This window comes from Geotrypetes seraphini, chromosome 2 (genome assembly GCF_902459505.1).
Source record: "Geotrypetes seraphini chromosome 2, aGeoSer1.1, whole genome shotgun sequence".
Taxonomy (NCBI): Eukaryota; Metazoa; Chordata; class Amphibia; order Gymnophiona; family Dermophiidae; genus Geotrypetes; species Geotrypetes seraphini.
Window position 1 is genome coordinate 361,608,798 of NC_047085.1, and position 19,288 is coordinate 361,628,085.

Sequence of the window (19,288 nt, forward strand, 5' to 3'; positions counted from 1 at the left end):
ATGGAGGACTTGAGCTGAAGTTAAGCTAAATATTTATTTTATTTGACTATTATGTATTTTAATTCTTGAGTATTATTTGTTTGCTTTTCTTCAACTTTCTGTACAAGTGGATACTTGATTTGTTAAATTTAAAAATTTGATAAATAAAATAAAAAAAAAAAAAAAAAACCCAACACATTTTGAAAGCCAGAAAATTTTTTAACAAGAGCAGGAAGAAGGGTAAAAGAGTTGAATTAGTCTGGGAAAGCTTTACTAAGTAATTCCAGTGAAGGCTTGATCAAGGGTAAAGGAAGTTTTTTATTTATTCATTTTTGTTGCCAAAAGAAATTGGAGCATCAGAGAAAAAAAAGTAAGTGTTTGAATTGATAGCTCTTATTATTAAACAGAGGGAAAGAAGAAGTAAAAAGAAAAATATATTTACAAAACCTAAATTTATGGGAGTTAGTGGTTAAAACCACTATAAAATTAAAGGTAAGCAGCAGGAATTTATAGCTGCCATAGAACCTCCATTGCACTAGTCTGATTTGTGCTGCATTGTTGTTGGGGTTTTTGTTAAGGATAAGAATTGAAATAGGAAGTGAGACAGAATTTGTGAATTTTTAAAAATTTTCTGTGCAAGAGAGAAAGTGCATAATAAGAACCGGAAAAGGGATTAGGTCACACATAGGGCTGCTTTTACGAAGGTGCGCTACCGGTTTTTGTGCACGCAGAAGATGAGCACGTGCTAGCTGAAAATCTACTGCCTGCTTAAAAGGAGGCGGTAGCGTCTAGCGCACACGGCAATTTAGCCCGCGCTATTCTACGCATTAAGGCCCTAACGCACCTTCGTAAAAGGAGCCCATAGTTGCATCTCAGAGGGAGGCTAATATAATATATATATATATTTTTAGCCAAACATTTTATTTTCTTGATAGTAATAGACAGAGCACTGTTCATTTAATAACTGAAGATGCTGAGTTCAGGTTCCTGAGTGACCTGGAGAATCAAAGTTCCAGTTCCTGTGTCCCATCATTTGCTAGCCAATGCAAGAAAGCCTGCAACCAAAGGAGAGGTTCACTTTAAATTTATTTTTTCTATGTGCACACAGTGGGTTAATTTGATTTTTAGACACCTGCAAAAGAAGAGAGGTCCTGAAAAGAGTTGGAAAGAGTACACAAATGTTATAAAAAGTTTGTTAGATCATCCGGTGGCATTATCCTATGACACCGTATTGTTTGGCATGTCAATGAGGGCTAAAAGTCAAATATCCTCTAATAATAATGAGCTTCTACTCGTTGTGACATGGGTTGCCATACAACAGATTACAAATAATCGGAAAAATTGGGATAGGCTGAATTATAGCTTTTGGTGGAATTCTTTGTGTCACATATTCAAAATGGAAAGATAATTGCTGTGCAGCAAGGAAATTTTAAGAAATTTCAGGTTATGTGGAAGCCATTAACAAGATACTGTAAAGAATGAAATTAATGCATAAAATAAATATTAATTTTTTCCCTTTTGTTCATACACGTCCAGGGTGGGGTGGGAGGGTGGGAATATTTTATGATTTCTTTTGCTTATGATTAATTGTTGGGTATAAGGGAGGGGGGATATTTGATGAGAGCTATAATTTAATGATATGTTAAATGATGTTAAAGTATAAAATGATTGTATTTTGTGTTACACTTATTGTGAGTTTTAAAAATGAATAAAGATTAAAAAAAATTAAAAAAAAGTGCATGTAAACCTTACCTGTTCTCATTGGTTAGTAGAAGGTGAAATAAGCTAAACAGTTTATGTTCAAAAAATTTTATTGAATTTAGCATATAAAAGTACAATAAACAGCTTAAATATAGCTAGTTTTCTTAATAATTGAAAACACTTTAAAAGGTTTTTAGAATGACTTTATTACTGAATATTTTAATGTATTTTTAGAGAAACTTACAATTTATTGAAATTTATTCTTATTGTGTAATAAAACTTGAAATACCTCAGTAGGGTTTAGTTTTTTTTTTCCTTACCAGCAGTTCATTGAAGATTCCACACATCCTGAGACTGCAGAGGTTTTCTTTTCTTTTTGTAACACTCACAGAGTGTTCGGGAGGAAGCATACTCTGACCCGGGGGAAAATTCCATCCTCCACCCACTGCCATTGTGACCTCAGCTGAAAAGCTGCAGCATTGGGTCAGGGTCAGGCTGAACCCCCAGAAGGAGCTGTGGGGGTTCTCTCTGTCAAGGACTCCTTAAACCTAGGCAAATAAGTTTCCAATTTCAATAACTTTGGAAGCGAATTCCAGAACACTGGACCAACACAGAAGAAGCTGTTTTTCTTGTGCAATTTAATTTTGTCTCATGTAATTTTGGAACATCCCTAAAGTCAGACTGATATCACTATTAAAAAAAACATTTATTATAGGTACTAAAACTTCCAAATGATGTGCTTTGTCCTACTAATAAGATCTATTTATCATATATGAAGAAACAGCCTGTCGGAACCAGGGAATTAGTCTCTGGTGGTGGTTTGAAAGTGGTCTCTCTAGACAGCTTAAATGTCTCTAAACTATTGGACTATTAATCTAGAGGCCTTAATCCACAACGCTAAATCCAAAACCAAACAGCCAGCACTCAAGAAAATAAGCTTGCATTCATTTTTATTATAATGTCTTTATATTGCTCTCTTTGCATCATTAACAAAGAAGGATGGATCTTAGAATCATTATCAGGAAAAACTAATGGTTTTTGCCATACAGGTTATAGCACTCAATAAGCTGTTAACCACTCAACAATGTTCTTTTCCGTGCCATCATTGATCCATCCTAATAAAAGGGCAAAAATACAAACATGCTAACAAAAGTACACAGTGTCCAAAATAATTACTCAGCTTAATAGAACAAAAGTGCATAGCTCAAAGACAATGGAAATAATTCAATTATAATTAAAGCAGTCTCAAGAGACAGCATCCCATAACTTAATTTAAACCTGACCAGACGTCACTGTGCTATAAAGATAATATATATCATATCCTGAAAAATGTCCTTTAACCCCATATGATGTTATGACATGTTATTATCGTTTTGTAGCATGTATCCTTCAAATTTGTTTTCTGATAAATAAATGCTTTCTTTCTTGCTATTTATATTCCGCCTATGATCCAAGGTAGATAATAATCGAACACAATGCAACATAAAAGCATAAATGTGACATCCATTCCACACCAAACACAAAGACCTAACCCATATAATAAAACTGGTATATAAAATACCTCAAGTCATCTTTCCTTTTTATTTCTATTGCATTTTATAAATATACAAAATAATATTGTATAGAAACTAAAGAACTCATTATAGAAATATCGGAGCTAATCATGCACTAAAGCAAACATCAAAGAATTCTTTTATAAATCCTTTTTCTAGAACAGTCAAGGCAGAGAAAAACCATAGCTACAATAAAACAATAATATAAGAAGTGCAATGAGTTCAAAGTAGTGCAAGGAAGGGATGTAGCTACCATTGAGCAAGCCCAGCAAAAGGCCCAGGGTCGCCCAATGGTAGGAGTTACCTGCTGTCCAACCTCTCTCCCGCTATCTTTTCTCCATGTGTCCAGTGTCTGTATCTAGTCTTCCCCTCATCCCCCCTGTTCAATGGACCTCCAAACTCAAGCAGACAGAAGCAGCGATGTAAATTAGTAGTTGTGGTGCTTCTTTCCCACAGGAAGTTACATCAGAGGAAGTGAGACACAGTACAGGTAAGGCCTTGCAGAGACTACCAATATATATCATTGCTGGTATGAGATTGGAGGTCCATAGTGGGTGAGAGTGCTAAACAGCTAAGAATATAAGAACATAAGAATAGCTTTACTGGGTCAGACTGGGTCCATCTAGCCTAGTATCCCGTCATCAAGGTGGCTAATCCAGATATCTGGCAAAAACCCAAATAGTAGCAACATCCCATGCCACTGATCCAGAGCAATTTGCTGAAATACTTTCAGGGATAAAGAGTTTATAAACTCAAAGCCAGAAAAGCTATAATATACACCAAAAAGGAACTGGCCTGATAAATGGTAAACCAGTGAAGGGTGATCAAACAAATTTATAAGGAAGCTCAGAGATTCGAAACTCTGAAGGGAAGGTTTTAAAACCTCCCTTGGGGAAAGAGTTTACCTTCCAGTCATAGTCCTCTTATGAAAAATGCTTAATCACTTCCTTCAAAGGTATTTTGCAAAAAAGCAACTTCAAGAAACTTCAAAAAGTGTCCAAACAAGGTACTGATTTCAAACTTGCAATTGTCACTGCACTGATCCAGAGCAAGCAGAGGCTTCACCCCATCTATCTCAATAACAGACTATGAACTTTTCCTCCAGGAACTTGTCCCAGCCTTTTTTGAAACCAGCTACTTTAACTGCTCTTACCACATCCTCTGGCAATGTGTTTCAGAGCTTAACTATTCTCTGAATGAAAAAATATTTCTTCCTATTGGTTTTAAAAGTATTTCCCTATAACTTCATTGAGTGTCCCCTAGTGTTTGTAATTTTTGATGGAGAAAAAATTGATCCATTTGTACCCATTCTACTCCACACAGGATTTTGTAGACTTCAATCATATCTCCCCTCAACCGTCTCTTTTCCAAGCTGAAGAGCCCTAACCATTTTAGTCTTTTCTGAAATGAGAGGAGTTCCATCCCCTTTATCATCTTGATTGTTCTTCTTTGAACCTTTTCTAGTTCCACTGTATCTTTTATTTATTTATTTAAAAAATTTCTAACCTGCTTCAACCTAAGCGGTTCACAATATACCATATCTTTTTTGAGATAAGGCCAGAATTGTATACAGTACTCAAGGTGAGGTTGCACCCATAGTGCCATTATAACATTCTTAGCCTTGTTTACCATCCCTTTTCTAATAATTCCTAGCATTTGCTTTTTTGGTCACTGATGCATAGTGGGTGGAAGGATTCAGCATACAGGTAGTCATCGACTTATGACCTACCCGACATACAACTGTTTGACTTTACGACTGGACCCGACCGTGGCAGCTGCTCTCCTTCCCTCCAGAACTACCATAGGCCTCCCCCTGGGCCTACCTTAGACTCTGGTGGCCCAGGGAGTGAGTCAGGACAGGAACAATATTCTTACACTCCTGCCCATGCAGTCTTACTGAAAGAAATGGCTTCTGTGAGTTTAGAGAACAATCTTGCAAGATTGCCGCAAGGTTGTCAGTTTTGTGAGGTTGCCATGAGAACTCACAATAGTCTGCGACACTCCACTATTCACCCTCTGTTTTCTATCCGATAACCAATTCCTAATTCACAGCAGAACATTGTTTCCTATTCTATGACTGTTTGATTTTCTTAGGAGTTTCTGATGAGGAACTTTGTCAAAAGCTTTTTGAAAATCTAGATACACTACGGTACATCAACTGGCTGACCTTTATCCACATGTTTATTCACACTTTCAAAGAAGTCAAGCAAATTGATGAGGCAAGACCTCCCTTAGCTGATCCCATGCCGACTCTATCCCAATAAATCATATTTGTCTATGTGTTCCACATTTTTATTGTTATTTTTTAAAATAATTGTTTCCACTATTTTGCCTGGCACTGAAATCAGGCATAGCACAAAAACTCGGATATGGTGAATATCACAATGAATACAAAAAACACTTTCACCAAAAGGAAAAAATGAAGGTATATAATGAACACAAGCAAAGACCAGTCTATTCGGAGGAAAAAGCCTCAGACAGGGGCCCACCCACCTCCACAATGGTGGAATAACGGTGTTCAGGCGATCACTTCACTGGCATAAAACCTCCTTCTATAGTGGTCATAGCAATGTGTTTAAAAATTATTTTCACTTATATTTTTTTGCTTTCAAATTTGAATGGTAAGAGAAGATAGTGACAAATGTTCCATTTGTCTAATTACTTTAGAACTTAATGACATCTTTACGCATCCATGCACAGGACAAATTTTCAAGTTAAAACATCTTACCAGCTGCACTTCTTCTTATGTTGTGTATGTGTTTATATGTCCATGTCCCAAACTGTACGTAGGACAAACCACACGTCCATTTAAAACTCGTGTCACTGAACACAAGAGTTGTCTTCGCAACAATAGGGTACAAGCCCCTATGGTGACACATTGTCTGGAATATATTCATACATTTTTTGAACTACGTTGTTGCGTGATTGATCACATTACGGACAATTCAACTTCCAGACTTCAACATTTGTTACGAGCTGAGCAATTTTGGATACATACGCTTAACAGTGAGGAACCTGTTGGACTCAACATTAGATCAGACTGGAACATTGCTCTATAAGAATTTTTGATTATTAATGATTTTCTTTCAGATGTCCATACATAGAAGTAGTAAAATAAGAAATGAAAACAAAAATAAAAATAAAAATTATAAATAAAAATAAAAATCAAAAAAATCTTTAAAATAAAGAAACACAAAAAAGATCATAAAATTAAGATGAGAGAAAAATAAAGAAACAAAGAAAATTATAGATAGAAAAACACAGTTGATGACAAGAAAGAACCAATACAGTTTTCTTCTGAATCCCTGATATCATTTGTCCTTAAAATGAACATAACTATGTTGTGTCATTTTTTTGTAAACATCCACCGGTAGGATAATGCCGGCTTGTCGTTTCCGGTGTTGACGTAGGCACACGTCATCACACCGACATGATTTAATCTGACTTGCTAATCGTGCCGCCATCTTAGGATCATTTGAGACGTAAGCGAGCGTCCACATGAAAGGTATGCAGTCTGTTCTAGTATAACAAAAGTAGTTATAATATTGATCAGCTTCTTTAAAGTTATTCTGATTTGAATGTTGTTATTTTTAAATCTAGTGAAAATGTGATCGGACTTGTTTACACCCTGAGGCAGCTTGACAGTGAAACGCTGGCCATCGTTGGTGTCCCGATCCCTAAGGAGAAAGTTAAGTCACTATCTTCTCTTACCATTCAAATTTGAAAGCAAAAAAATATAAGTGAAAATAATTTTTAAACACATTGCTATGACCACTATAGAAGGAGGTTTTATGCCAGTGAAGTGATCGCCTGAACACCGTTATTCCACCATTGTGGAGGTGGGTGGGCCCCTGTCTGAGGCTTTTTCCTCCGAATAGACTGGTCTTTGCTTGTGTTCATTATATACCTTCATTTTTTCCTTTTGGTGAAAGTGTTTTTTGTACTGAAATCAGGCATACCAGACTATAATTTTCCAGATCTTCTCTGGAACCCTTTTCAAAAATCAGTGTAACATTGGCCAGCCTCCAATTTTCAGATGCTACAGAATTTTAGGGACAGGTTACAGATCACTAACAGCAGATCAGCAATTTCATGTTTGAGTTCTTTCAGTACCCATCTGGTCCAGGTGGTGATATACAGTATTACTCTTTAACTTGTCAACTTCTTAGTACATATTCCAGGTTCACCAAGATTTATATCAGTTCCTCTGCATCATCTCTCCCTTGAAAAACATTTCCAGTTCAGATAAATCTCTTACATCTTCTTCCAAAAAGAATGAAGCAAAGAATTCATTCAGTCTCTCTGCTATGGCCTTATCTTCCCTGAGCACCCCTTTTGCTCCTTGATCATTCAACAGTCCCTTGGATTTCCTAACAGGTTTTCTGCTTCTGATGTACCTAAAATAATTGTTACTGTGAGTTTTTGTCTCTTTGGAAAGTGTCTCATTTTTTTTTTAGCTTTCTTTATCAATGCTTTGTATCTAACTTGCCAATGCTTATGTCTCTTCTTATTTTCTTCATTTGGATCCTTTTTTCATTCTTTAAATATTTTTTTTTCATGTCACCTTTTCACCTTGCCCACTCAATGGTATTACTGTACAAAGAAATCCATGGAGGGGAAAAGAAGGAAGAGATGCTAGACCTACATGGAGAGGGAATGGGCAGATGCTGGAGGGTGGAAAAGCAATTAGACCCAGTATGATGAAAGCAAGGGAGATATATTGGATCTGGGAGTGGGAGAGTAGAGAAAAGATAGAAATAGACTGGACCAGGGGAGAGAAAGGGGGAGAGTTTCTGGGCCTGAACTGGGATGGGGGGGTAGGGGTAGCAGGAGAGATGGTTGCCCTGAAATGGGGACAGGGGCAACCAAGGGAGAGATGCTAGCCCCAGGAGATAAGGAAGATGGGGAGAAGCTAAACAAGGAGAGGGACAGAGACACAGAGAAGAGATGCTGTGCATGGAGGGAATATAGGAACAGGGACACAGAGGGGATGCTGAATATGGTGATAGGTCAGGTACATGGAGAGAGCAGTTGCTGAACATGGGGTGAGATAGGGATCAGGACAAAAATAAAGGATCGCAGAAGGAAGATGGATAGTAGACATAGAAAGAGAAGTATCAAAAAGACAGGAGACCCTGGAAGGGAGTTAAGATAAAAAAACAAGAAAAGCAATAAAAAGAGATCCCAGGATCAAAGCAATACGCAGACAACAAGGGTAGAAATTCTGACTGTATTAATTGTAACATGTCAGCTTTGAAAAATATGCATCTCTGATATCTTGCATTTCAGTTTCTTTCTATTTCTATTACTATGACAACTTTTCTATATAGGTCTGGAATGTGTTTGCTTTTTGCATGTCCCCTCTACCTTAGGCGAGATGGTGTGAAAGGGGACTCATTCAGTCCTAAGCTAAGCCCACTGGAACTAGGATGTTTCACTTCACAACTGAAAATGCAAAAATTATATTTAAGTTTTGATGTTGCATCAGTAAGGGCAACACTATAATTGCCAGACACTGAGGTAACACAAAACCATATCATAAAAGCACTAACATCCAGGACTCAGAGAGAAACAATCTTACCTATAAAAGGCAGCATTATAAATATTAAATTGGACCCTAAACAATTAATCTCACCACCTAGTGAAGAATACAGGACAATAGAGACCACTACAGATCTCTATACAGACTACATGTTAATATAGATTACTGCATCTCTCCCCTACATGCAAAATCCTCTGCATGGGGGTAGGCAGAGACATAGTAGAAATTCAGCATGCACCTCAGTTGAAAGGCCCTGTGCTTGATTTTTGTTTTAGTTACCAGCTGCCATGGATGTTGAACTCTGGGCCTCTAGCTGTTCTGCCCTCCACACCCAAGCCAAAAGTGGAGGATTCCAGGCCCCAGAATCCCCGCAGTGGCTCTGCACCTGCTGTAAACAGAAAATAAACCTGTTCAGCCACACTCGGGCATCCCTCTATCTAGTTAGCAGCCTCTAGGCCTGTGATTTTGTTAACAGGACTTGAAATGTTTGCCCATATGATGATTTCTCCCTCCCTATTTCTTTTTGAACTCTAGAGGAGAGGAGGGATAGGGCTAGGGTTACCATATGGCTCCAGAAAAAGGATTGAGACTTCCGGGTTTTACTTCCATTGCTTTCAATGGAAGTAAAACCTAGATGCCTCTATCTGTCCCCCTTACTTCCATTGTGTTCATGGAAGTAAAACCCGTAAGTCTCAATCCGTACTACTTTTTATGGAGCCAATGGTAACCCTAGATAGGGAAGATATGATACAGACATTTAAATATTTGAAAGGTATTAATATAGAAACAAATTTTTCCAGCGAAGAGAAAAGTGATAAAACTAGAGGACATAAATGGAGGTTGCAGAGTAGTAGACTTAGGACATTCTTTTTCACGGAGAGAGTGGTTGAAGCCTGGAATGCCCTTCTAGGGGAGGTGGTGGAGACGAAAATGGTGATGGAATTCAAAAAGGTGTGGGATATCTAATTAGAAAATGAATGGTTGTGTGTATGATTTGTCCAATATATTTCCGAGTGATATTGCTGAAGGATTAGAAGGAAAAGTGTTTCTTTTGCAGATGACATGAAGATTTGCCACATAGTGGACACTGGAGGGAATACAAAACATGAGAAGAGATCTGCAAAAGTTAGAAGAATGATCTAATGATTGTCAGTTAAAATTTAATGTGAAAAAGTGCAGAGTGATGTACTTGGGGAGTATACGAGGGCGTGCTGAAAAGTTCTCATCCCAACCGAGAAGGGAATGGCGTGGATATGGTTCAATCAATGATCTGAAACGATGTCAAAGCACAGAATTTTTTTGTTTCTGCAAATTTGCACTTAATAAAATAAGACAACACTCTTTTCAGCTACAGTTGAGAAATACGCTCAGAATCTAGGAAGTTGGATGGTTGGGCTGAGAACTTTTCAGCAGCCCCTTGTAGGCTAAGGGGTGAGAAGCTGATATGCATGGACTGGCGTGATAGTGTCAGAGAATCTCAAGGCTGCAAAACAATGTGACAAAGTGGTGGCCATAGCTAGAAGGATGCTGGGCTGCATAGAGAGGGATTGCCAGCAGAAAATGTGAGGTGGTAATGACAAGATGGTTTGGATAGGTTGGAGTGGGTTTTGATGGCATCTCCAGCAGTTGGAACTTAAGGACAGTGCTGGGCAGACCTCTATGGCAGTGTTTCTCAAACTGTGTGCCATGGCACAGTGGTGTGCCCCGAAGAGATTCCAGGTGTGCCACAAGAGATTCCAGAATTTTACATTATTTTAAAAAATTCCCTTCATAAATATACACCAGAATAGATGATATGTGTAGACCAGTCTGTCAATGTTATGAGCGTCAGTGTGCATTAGGCTCCAACCACCCAGACAGGCATCATTCTTTGATGTGATTGGTTCTTGAAAACTAGCGGCAAGTAATTTTATTTTTATTTTTTATGCAGTAGTTATCCTAACTTGAGCAACAGAGCAATCAAGGCTTTGTTACTGTTTGGATCTTCTTATCTTTGCAAGCTTGGATTTTCAGCTCTGACAGAAATAGAAAAATAAAATAAAAGAACGACTGCAAATGGTGGATGATGAAATACATGTTTGCTTGTTGACTATCAAGCCGTATTTTGAGTTAATTTGCACTGAAAAACAAGCACTTCCATCGCATGGATTAGCAATTCTGTTCTATCTACTTTAGTTTCACTGTTACAATTACCCTTACAAAGCTTAAATAAAACTCTCAAAGTTAATTTTTTTTGTTGGTTGTGCAATTTTATAATTTCAGTTATGATGTGGCATGAAAAACATTTGCTCTGTTTAGTGTGCCAGAGCTAAAAAAAAAAAAAAAAAGTTTGAGACAGGCTCTATGATCTATGTACCAGAAACATCAAAGAAAGCCAATTTAATCATGAATTAATAATGAGTGTGACTTTTGTGCAGATTGGATGGACCATTTAGGCCAGGGGTGTCCTACCTTTTGGCTTCCCTGGGCCGCATTGGCCGAAAAAAATGTTTCTGGGGCCGCACAAATGCGCAAACGCTGCAGCAAGACAGAGGAGGGAGCCGGCAAGAAGGTAAACACCTGGGGGCAGCAGAGGAAAACACTGCATCGCCCTCGACCAGGGCCACACAAAATACTTCACAGGGCCGCATGCAGCCCTTGGGCTGCAGGTTGGACACCCCTGATTTAGGCCTTTATCTGCCATTATTAACTATCCCCCCTCCCTTTTACTAAACCGCACTAGCGGTTATTAGCGCAGGGAACTGTGCTGCTCTCGACGCTCATAGAGTTACCATGAGTAGCTGGAGCAATGCGGAACATTCAGCGCAGCTCTCTGCACTAATAACCACTATCGTGGTTTAGTAAAAGGGGGGAGGGTATGTTACATTGAGGACCATTTTCGATAGGACATCTAAGTCCAACTTTGGACATTTCCTGCAAGATGCCCAAACGTAGAGGGACCAGTATTGTAATGGACTGGTCATACAGACATTCCAGTAGACCAGTGGGGCATCTTAGAGGGCACTGCTGTGAACTTTACATAAAGGATGCTAGATGTACCCCTTATCATTTATCCTGAGCCCTCCAAACTATACCTACCTACCATCCCATAGCCCTTATGGCTGCAGGTGGCACCTATATGGCAGTATAGTAGGATTTTGGTGGGCTCACACTTTCCCCTATAAATGCTTATAGGCTTGGCTCCTCCTCTCTATGGCTCACTAAACTAAACCTTAAGTTTGTATACCGCATCATCTCCATAAAGAAAGAGTTCGGCACCGTTTACTGTTAAATTCAATAAATGAAGGAAGGACATAATAAGAAATTAGAGGTTATGAAGAGGATAGCTAGCTTTACATTTTAAATAGATAGCTTTACGTTTTGGAGAAAAGCCAGGTTTTCAGATGCTTTTGGAAGAATTGGAATGAGCCTAGGTTCCGCAGCGGGGCAGAGAGGTTATTCCAAAGCTCAGTGAATTTGAAGAAAAGGGATTTTCCTAATTTACCTGCATACATGACGCCTTTTAACGAGGGGAAAGATAGTTTGAGTTTGTGGGCGGATCTGGTAGTGTCAGGTCTCGAAGAATTCCAGGATAGTGGAATTAGGGGAGGAAGAATGCCATGTAGGATCTTGAATATTAGGCAGGTACATTTAAAGTGAATCCTAGAAATCACTGGAAGCCAGTGAAGTTTTGACAGAAATGGGGAAACATGATCGAATTTGCTTTTTGCGAAGATCAACCTAGCCTCAGTGTTCTGGATCCGCTGAAGTCTTTGAAAATTTTTCTTGGTTAGACTTAGATAGATGGAATTACAATAATCTAGTCTGGAAAGAATGATTGTACAAGACAGCAAAATGTTGTTGTCAGAAGCAGGATCTCACTTTCCTCAACATGTGAAGACTAAAAAAACATTTTTTTACCAGAGAGTTGAGATGATCATTAAAGGAAAGTGTAGAGTCAATAATGAGTCACTAGCCCACCCACCAGGTACTTAAGACACCTGAGTGATACTCTACTTGGCTTTCTCATACTAGTTGCTCATCTGATCAGTTTGGGTACCTTTTTGGCACTCAGAAGCTTTTAAAACAGGTCTAGCTTACAATATCTAAGTTCAATCCAGGACATGTTGGGAAATGTTTGATTATTACTGCAAAACGCTCACGTCTAAGCCCACCCAACGGTCACCCAGAACACGCATTCTAGATGTCTCCCATTTGTTTTGGATGCAAAGAGGCTGGGACGCCTCACAAGATATCCAGAAAGATGGTTCAAAAATCAGCACTTGGACATTTTGGCGAGAAAAATGTCCAAGTGCTGATTTATGCCTTTTTAAAATACACCTTAGACATTTTCAAATGTCCGTATATGTTCTCTTATTTTTTCATTCACCACTTTATTAGTTCGGTCTTTTCCACTTTTGCTTGTTGGCCCATGTATTTTATTTACATATTTTATGATTGGGGCCTGGTATTTTATTCCTGCTCTTTTTATTCTTACACCTTAATGGGTCCAAGGATTGTGATTCAGTGTCCTCCAACTCAGTTCTAAGCTAGAGGCTACCAACCTGAGCTCACTCCAGACCCCAGCTGATATGGACCCTACATCTGATCACAAGGTGACACCATCAAGCAATAACTGAGCTGCTCTCAGGGGCTGTGAATTCTCTCTCTGTGGCATCCTGACCCCCAGCCAACTCAGGAAACAAACAACCTTATCTAGGAATGAAACCCAGGTTGTTGGTTTTTTTGGTTTTTTTTACATGATAGGCATAGCACTGCCACTGAACTACCAGGGCCAGTTCTTCTATTTCTTTTGGTGGACAGAATACCTGCCCCCACCCTACCCACTGCTAACAGTTTTTCCTCTTTTTGAAAATCAATTTAATTAAGGAAATAAGAAAAACACTGACTGGAATGAAACTTCTTGCGCCATAATAAAAGGCTAGTTTTGGACTCTTTTTTTCTGGCAACCTCTACAGACCTCATCACAGAGATACCCTGAAGTAGCCATAATTCTTGCATAGGTCAAAACAAGTGCAGCTTCCTTTCATATAGAATGTTTATAGAATAGTGCTACTCTTTGAGTTTTGGCCAGGTACTAGTGACCTGGATTGGCTACCATGAGAATGGGCTACTGGGCTTGATGGACCTTTAGTCTGACCCTGTAAGGCTATTCTTATGTTCTTATATCCTGTTCTGAAACACACTTGGCTTTTCAGAACCATCTCACCTTAGTACAAACTATGCTCGCCCTGAGAACATGGCACCGGGAGTGCCTCAAGAGCAGTTATTTCCTTAGTATGAGAACAATTTTCTCTTACTGTTGTCTAGTTCAGCAAACTTTGGTTCACTGCATAGGTAAACATATTTGGGACTGTAACAAGCAATTAGTTTGACAAAAAGGAGTGGGAAAAACAACTTAGAAAAACAGTTTCAATGAAAAACATAGCAAAAATGCTTGAAAGCAGTAATCAATCATCTGCTTCTCTGTGATCTTCTGAAAAAGCCGTACAACCTCCCAGTGTAGGCGACCATATCTTGGAAATGTTGACAGCTTTGGCTCAAGCACTTTGTTTTGTCTGTGCATGCTCTGAAGGGATTTATTGTTTTGGTAGTCAATGGTGGGGCAAGAGAATATATGAGGTAAAAGGAGAACGTGATGGAAAATGTGAGAGAAAACAATGGAGACGGCATAAGTAAAAGGAAAACAACCCTAAAGAATGGATTAAGAATTTTGGGTATCTGGTGAATTAAAATCAAGGACCTGAGCACAAGGAGAATGGACCAAACTGAGCCAAAGGCTCATCTGGAGCCCGAGAAAAGTTACCCATAATCCCCAGAGATAAAAGGAAAGAAATGGGCAGAGCTGAACTGATTGATCAGAAGGGGTGAATGGGTTGGGATTCCTTGTTTGCTGACTTATTTATGCATATAGATAGATAAATGTAAGAACTCGCTATCAAGATTTCAAGGGTTGACAGGGTGCTCGTTTCCTTTACACTCTTTACCTAGAAGATTGGTGATAAGATGCAGTTTCAGGTCTTCTGTTATGATCAAAACAGGCATCTCGTTGTTTTTTGCCCGGGGTGATGGTGAGCCACCCTCCCTATCTCTCTCTGCCTCTCACCACCACTGCTCTTTGTGTTCTATCCAAATCTCACTCTCATTACAGCTTTCCAATACCCCCTCTTCTCTTCTCCCTTAATATTGTCTTTCCCTATCTCTGCCCTTTGCCATTGTTGTCTCTCTTTTGCTTTCTTCCCCTCCCCCCCAACCCCCCTCCATGGCTCCAGAGTTGTAGAACAGCAGATCCAAGTCTGGCTTTTCCCCATTGCATGCAGGGACTTGTAGTCTTACTTTACTTAGGGAATACAATGGGAAAATAAGTACAATAAGCACCTGTCACCTGAAGCCTGATTTAAGCAGTCAGCTTTTCTATTTTACCTTTAAAATTTAAACTTCTTTTCAGCAATTATCCACTCTGGCAACTGGGTAAATAATATCAGGCTGCTACTACTTTCAAACATCTTAAAATATTAAAGGAAACCATATATTTCTTCAGAATTAAGTTCCCTTATAGAAAGGGGTTTGTTTTTTTTTAACGTGGGTCGCTGTAGTATAAGTTCCAATGCTCATAGAATTCCTATGAGCGTTGGAGCTTTTACAGCAGTGAGCAGCGATAAAAAAACCCTAATGCAGCTTGATAAAAGGGGGCCTTAATTTTCCACCAAGTACAACTTGGTTCTCCTTTTACTAAGGTGCGCTAGCGTTTTTAGCGCGCGCAGGGTATTACCGCGTGCTATGTGGCTAGAACTAACGCCAGCTCAATGCCCTTGGTTCTCTCTCAAATAGAGATTTAGGTCAAAATAGTTTCACTTTAAATTTCTGTTCCCCCCTGCCCAAGGTTATCTTCACAGTACCTGAAGTTCAGATTTCTTCAAAAATTAAATTAAAAATTTCTAATCAGTTTCACAAACTGTTCTCTCACATACACTTGTCAATTTATTTTCACTTTTCCATAGAAATCTCTCTCACACACACAGAGCAATGAGCATAATCTTCCCCTTTTCAGTTTCTTCAGCTTGATCCTTTTCTGGACTTGTGCAACCAAGCAGAGGGCTCCTTACAAAACAAACTTCTGTAAACTAAACTAAATTAAACCTTAGGTTTGTATACCGCATCCTCTCCACAATGGTAGAGCTCGGCACGGTTTACAGGAGTTGGGATAGAAAGGAACTACAATGAAGGGTTAAAGGTCAGAGTAAGAAGAATATTAAAGGGCTTAGTATGCCAGAGATGGAGTAAGTATCACATTTTTTTTTAGAATAACCAGGTTTTCAGATGTTTGTGGAAAAGTTGGAGAGAGCTTAGGTTCCGAAGAGGGGAGGTAAGGTTGTTCCAGAGCTCAGTGATTCTGAAGGGGAGGGAGGTCCCTAATTTTCCAGCATGGGAAATGCCTTTTAATGAGGGGAAGGATAGTTTTAATTTGTGGGTGGGTCTGGTGGTAATAGGGTTTGAGGAGTTCCAAGAAAGTGGGATAAAGGGAGGGAGGATGCCATGTAGGATTTTGAAAGCTAGAAGGCGCATTTAAAGTGGACCCTAGCGATTATCGGAAGCCAGTGAAGCTTGGACAGGAGTGGAGAGACATGGTCAAATTTGCTCCCCTGGTCATTCGCAGTCGGCAATTTGCGGTCCTGGTCATTCGCTGTATTTTCTGACCGCGAATGACCGGGCAGGAGAGGGCAGCCGGAGAGGCAGGAGAGAGTACTTCCAAACTCAATTTTAACATTAACTGCCTCTTTTACAAAGCCACGTTAGTGGCTGCTACTCGGCAACAGCCCCAAAGCCCTTGAAATCTCTAAGGGCTTCGGGGCCGTTAGCGCAGGGCAGCCACTAGTGCGGCTTTGTAAAAGAGGCTGTAAAACCCTCATTTTTAAATTCTAATTACTAAATTCAGATGTTAGTACTCAAAATCATTAATCTATCAAACTATTACAATATTTAACTTGCAGGAATTTTTATCTTTAATTCTGAATCAGTGGAGCAGTAAAGGTGAGCAGCGCCAGGGATGCGCATAGGAAGTGACGTCAGTAGGAGAGATGACGGGGTCATGAGCAACACATTGAAGTTCTTGCTGCTTGCAGCGGTGAACAACTAGAGGTGTGGGGGAAGGGAAGGGGGCGTATGAGCGGCAGAGGGGATTGAGGAAGGAGCAGGGGGCTTGGAGATGAGGGCTGGGAAGCATCGCTGCCCCAGGCGCCACTCACCCTTGCTACTCCATTGCCCGGGCACTGTCTTGATAGGGACACTGGTACCTGTCCTGATCTCTGCCTCCCCCACTCCTTCCCTATCTCCCCCCCCCCCCACACACTACTCATTAAAGAGGTGCAAGCGCATGTGGCAGGAGGGGGCAGGGAACGGGTGGAGTGGAAAAGAGGGCAGGGAATGGGTGCCACCGCCATGGACACCTCTCACCCTTGCTACACTGCTGGGTAAACAGCAGTTTTCAGTGCATAATGTAGTTTTATAGTTGGAAGGCAACTACAAACTCTATCAGTTTTGTTATAACCTTTCACTAAAATCATCTATAGTACCTGAAGATTGGAGGGTGGCCATTGTTACGCCGATTTTTAAAAAAGGGTTCCAGGGGAGATCTGGGATATTCCAGACTGGCAAGCCTGACTTCAGTGCCGGGCAAAACTGTGGAAACAATTCTAAAAAATAAAATTGTGGAACACATAGACAAACATAATTTAATGGGACAGAGCGAGCATGGGTTCAGCCGAGGGAGATCTTGCCTCACCGATTTGCTTGACTTCTTTGAAGGTGTGAATAAACATGTGGATAAAGGGGAGCCGGTTGGTGTAGTGTATCTAGATTTTCAGAAAGCTTTAACAAAGTTCCTTATGAGCGTGTCATGATTACCTGAATGTCTCACAATTTATCAAATCAATTAAAATGAGGAAAATTGCAGATTTGTTCAAATAAACTAATTAGTCATAAAATAGAGAACAAGCTGATTATCGAGTAAATTAAATTTACCAGACCTCAAACATGCAAGGCACTACTTATAAGATTTTTCATGCCCTTACTGGGGTGGTGTATTCATCATTGGTCTTGGTAAAATGATGTGTGCAAAATTAAATTATTTTTAATGCATTTTTAACAGGCTCAATATAAATATAAAATGCTTATGGTGCTATAAAAGGAAGGCACTTGTAATCCTGCACCATAAGCACGTCATTGATACTTGGTTTCTGGAAGTCAATTTGGGGACAAATTAATCTTATTCTTGAATCATCTATCCCCTTGACATATGAGGCAGTAATATGTGGTACGCTACTTTATGTTAAACCTTTGTGCGCTGAAGGAAAGTGGAGAGAGAGTGGGCTAAGGACGCTGAAGGGAAATGGGGAAGAGAGAGTGGGGAGAAGACACTGATTTATAAATTGACAATTGTACAGAATATTGTTTCTTTTTATACTTTAATATAATAAGTTCAATATAAAACAATTCAAGGCTTGTGTGGATGGAATTAGGTGGTTTGCGGGGATGGGGACCGAGCTTACGGGGATTAGTCCAATAAAATGGTATTTTCTTATTTCTCATTATTTGTTTTATTTTTATTTGTTAATTTGTAAAGTGGTGATTGTTATGTATCAGTTTTTTCAAATTTACATCTACTGTCTTTATATTTTGCACAGTATTAGAGGACATATATTACTGTTTTTGTGGTATTGTAGTGATGCATTGTATGCAGAGTCTGGTTTCTTGGCGGTTCAGTTAATCTTTTGTCTACATATTTCTATTTTTAGTTTGTGCTTATTCCATATTGGGCGAGGGTGTATCTGTCTGTGTGTATGAAAGGGCCTTTGCTTTCTGATAGCATCGACTGTACAGGATCAATTGACCATACAGGATCTGGCTTGTTTAGTTTTACAATGTATGTGTTGGTGTTCTAGTGCTCACTGCAGTGTTTAAGATGCTGCCTTTTCGTAGGTACACTCTTGTTGTGCGATATATGTGGATTGTTACTAAAAATCATATTTTTCATATAGATGGGGGGTATCAAAAAATGATGGGCCCCGGGTGTCACATATGCTAGGTACGCCACTGTTCCAGTGTTCTGGCTCAGTGTAGGAGGAGGAGAGTTTTAATACAAAATTAAATAGTTCACGTCTCAGAGCAGGATTATAATAACTAGAAAACAGTTAAAGATAGATCTTGGGGCACAAGATCTCCTTTCAGCCCTGATCTCTCTCTGTCCCTTCAAGAAGGTCCTAAAGTGCCTTTACCCAGCCCCAGATCTGCAAGTTCTGGACAATCTCCTTCCTATCCAGAAGCTCCTTCAGGCATTTTCCTCTCTGCTTTTACAGTTTGCAGAATTAGACACGAATTTGGGGCTCTTTCTCTGGCTGAAGGTTTGTCTCTTGCAGTGCTGAGAGAAGGGACAACAGGGCAGAAGCTCGGATTCTGAGCTGGAAGTTTAAAGGAAAAAAGAAGAAAAGTCTTGTGCTTCATGCAGGTAGACATT